Below are 3,504 nucleotides of genomic sequence, written 5' to 3' on the forward strand. Positions count from 1 at the left end.
ATATATATATATTCGAAGTGACTATTCCCAGTGACACTGGGGATAGGTACAGAAACTATTCCCAGTGACAACGGAACTCTTTTGCATTTAAAAAAATCAGAAGTCTTTGCATTGTAGACTCTCTTCCTCTTCTCACTTCAGTTCAGCCTACTTTTGTTCTCTTCTCTTTGTCTTACTTAGGGCTTAGACTTGACCGAAGAAAAGGTCTAGATCTAGATATAGAACTAGAACAAGAACTAGATCTAGATCTAGATCTAAAAGAAAGAAGAATGGGGAAGGATTTCTACCTGTCCTGTACCGAGGTCTCGAAAATCCTTATGTAGATCGTGATCTACACGTACATTTATATTACGATTGCGAAAAACAAGCAAGCATAGAATGATCATTCCTTTTTCTTTAAAAAATTCTTCCACTCACACCAGAATCAACTTTAGTTTAGTAAAATCTAGAATCAAGATCTAGATCTAGATCTGCATTAGATCTAGTCTAGTATTTAGTAACCCATCAGCATCATGCCCATATAGATCTGTGTGGAAACAATAGATCTAATGGGCCTGTCTGTTCTCAGTAGATCTAGATTCACACGTACATTTAAATTACCACTGAATAACAAGCAAGCATAGAACGATCATTCCTTTTTCTTTAAAAAAAATTCTTCCACACACCAGAATCTACTTTAGTTTAGTTAGATCTATAATCTAGATCTACACTAGATACAGATAGATCTAGTCTAGTATTTAGTAACCCATCACCATCATGCCCATATAGATCAGTGTGGAAACAATAGATCTAGGCCCAATGGGCCTGTCTGTTCTCAATGTCACTGGGAATAGTTTCTGGGTCTATTCCCAATGACACTGGGAACAATTCTGCCCTAGGCCCTCTTGTCAGTGGTTCCTTGGCCTATTCCCAGTGACACTGGGAATAGTTTCTGGGCCTATCCCCAGTGTCACTGGGAATAGTGCTTTCCATATATTTATATAAAGTGAAGTTGTTCCCGCGTCCGATCCGGACATTGGGGACTGCCTTGTTAGTGAGACAATTTCCTGAGCATTCGGCATATTGTGGTAGGGTGGCCAGTTCCTTTCCATGCCGCCTTTACTTCCCCAACTCGAAGTCGAAGTCAGGTACCCATTACTGCTGGGTGAGCAGGAGGGGGCAAAAAAAATCCCGAGTCCTAACCGAGGCTAGAAACCGGACTTTCTGCTTCGGAGACGAGCGCATACATATGCATATAAGATAGATAGATAGATAGATAGAAAGTGTTTATTGTTCGTGGCCTATAACTATACAATGCAGGGTGAGTAAGGCTATGGCGTTGATGAGTACGGTCGGCTCCTTTTTTTACTCCCATTGCCCACAACCCATCGACAACCGTTGGCCAACTGTTACTTGCATGTCGTAGTGTGGTACCGTGCTAAGAGGATTGGCACTTTCCGCTCATGGACCGTGAGTCTGTTTCTGACAACTGATTGGAAAAGTGACAGTGGGGTTGGAGGGGGGGGGGGGCTTTGTTTGTTCCTTGTTCAACATAAACAACGGCATTGGCATGATATTCCAATAAAGACGAGTGAAATCAGGACTATTAGGATTTGAACTTATGAATCACAAGAGTTTATAGTATAATCTTTATTATCAAACTGATTACTCTTGTGAGAGTGGCGTTGGTAGCCCAGTGGTTAGGCTACGGTACTCGTAATCGTGAGATTGCGGGATCGGGAGTTCGAGCCTCAGCTCCGTCCGACGCTGTGTCCTTGGGAAACGCACTTTACACGAATGTCCCACTTGGCTCGGTCCTTTCGGAGATGGAAGTTAAACTCGGAGATCCCGTCTCTTAAATAACCTGATGGTGTTAATGGGGACGTTGACCTATACCGATTCACAATGTTTCACTCGTGTGGGACCTGAAGCCTACTACGACAACATTTTCAAATGTGGTGAAATCAGGCGCTCATCAAAATAATGAAGTCGAAGAAATCAACATTTTACCGCCCGTTGGGCAACTTTTATCGATTTTTTATTTTTGACTCAATATCTTTTATGTTTATTTAAAAACATGTTTCTGTGTTGATTTTACTATAAGCTGTAGATCAAAGGCACCCAAAAAAATATGTAAATTTGCTGTTTCCAAGGACACTCAAGTTTTGGAAGTCGCCAACTGAGGTAGCCATTTTCTCGCTAATATTACTCCTGATACCAGGCGACTCCAACCTCCCTCAATAACAGAATATTTATGCAACTTTTCTACAAGATTGATTGATATTTTTATCTCCAAAAGCAATATAAGAATTGCATTCCAAAAAGCTTGACATGAGGTGAAACTCAAATTTTTTTAATGCCAAATTTGCCCCACTACCTTAAGAGTGCCAACATGAACGTAGAAATCTACTGGTCACTCACTCTAACGAGACAATATTTTACAAGTGGCCATTCATCTATTACTTCAAGAACAGGAAATTAACGAATCAGAACGGGAAACACCTTATTCTTTTAGAAGAGCTATGGATGTCAGCAACAACAAAATAGTCATTAAAGGGGATATTATTTGGTGACCTCTCACCTCCCACCTGCACCTGCTCCCCCTCCTATCCCTCTTTCCCTGTTACCAAACTCACCTCCTTTCCATTGTCGTCCCACTTGACGAAGAACTGTTTTATCGTTGTTTGAAAGTAGCATTCATTCTTTTTCAGCAGTGCTGACACCACTTACCTAGTTCATAGGCATTGAACAAAATTGTTGTTGGTTTTTTAGATGTGTATTGAACAATTATTGTCTTTTCAAATTTGTATTGAACAATTATTAACTTTTTAATTTTTTTTTCAAATATATCGTATGCATTGAACGATTATTGTCTTTTTCATGTACATTGAACAAATACTTATAGTCTTTTTGTCTTAGATGTATACTCGATCGTTTCTGTTCCAAATGCATTGCCTGATTCGCCCAACAGGATTTTTATTCACACTATTTTTCACAGGCAACCATAAGTGACACTACAGGATTTAGTTGGAATTCCAGGTAAAAATCAGTTCATTTTCTTTTGTGTCAGTTCTGTGCAGTACTGTTCCTTGTCTCTCTAACCCTAAGTACACGCTTTAGGCATCCAAATAATACTTTTCTGTCACATAGTTGCTGAACGGGCTGTATTTTGCTCAAATCTCTCTTCTGTAGCCATCAACATATGAACTGAAAACATCCCCGGACTACCCCAAAAAAAAGGTAAAACAACTTAGTTCCAGCAAACAAGGAAGGAAGCGAGGACATTCATAAGGCCTGCAGTTCCTAGCAATGGTCAATACCTGCCAACGGTCAGTCACAGCTCACCAAGCATGGTCTATGAGAGGATTAGGGGACACGACAGTTTGCTTTGAACTTCATGGCTGGCTGACTCATGAATGGGCAAGGAACGCATAATATGAGTTATGCTTGTATTTCTGTTACTTCATGAGAAGATTTGTAAGCTTTGGATTGCACCGTATAATATATATTATATATAAACACATA

At 40.0% G+C, this 3,504-nt stretch overlaps 1 protein-coding gene across 1 annotated transcript in view; it reads right to left on the reverse strand.

Annotated features, from left to right (window-relative positions):
* The window catches only part of LOC101863708 (universal stress protein PHOS34), a gene marked incomplete in the record, with an annotated part of 33,059 nt that overhangs the window by 21,127 nt on the left and 8,428 nt on the right, over positions 1 to 3,504 (reverse strand).

Source organism: Aplysia californica, unplaced genomic scaffold (assembly GCF_000002075.1).
Source record: "Aplysia californica isolate F4 #8 unplaced genomic scaffold, AplCal3.0 scaffold00010, whole genome shotgun sequence".
Taxonomy (NCBI): Eukaryota; Metazoa; Mollusca; class Gastropoda; order Aplysiida; family Aplysiidae; genus Aplysia; species Aplysia californica.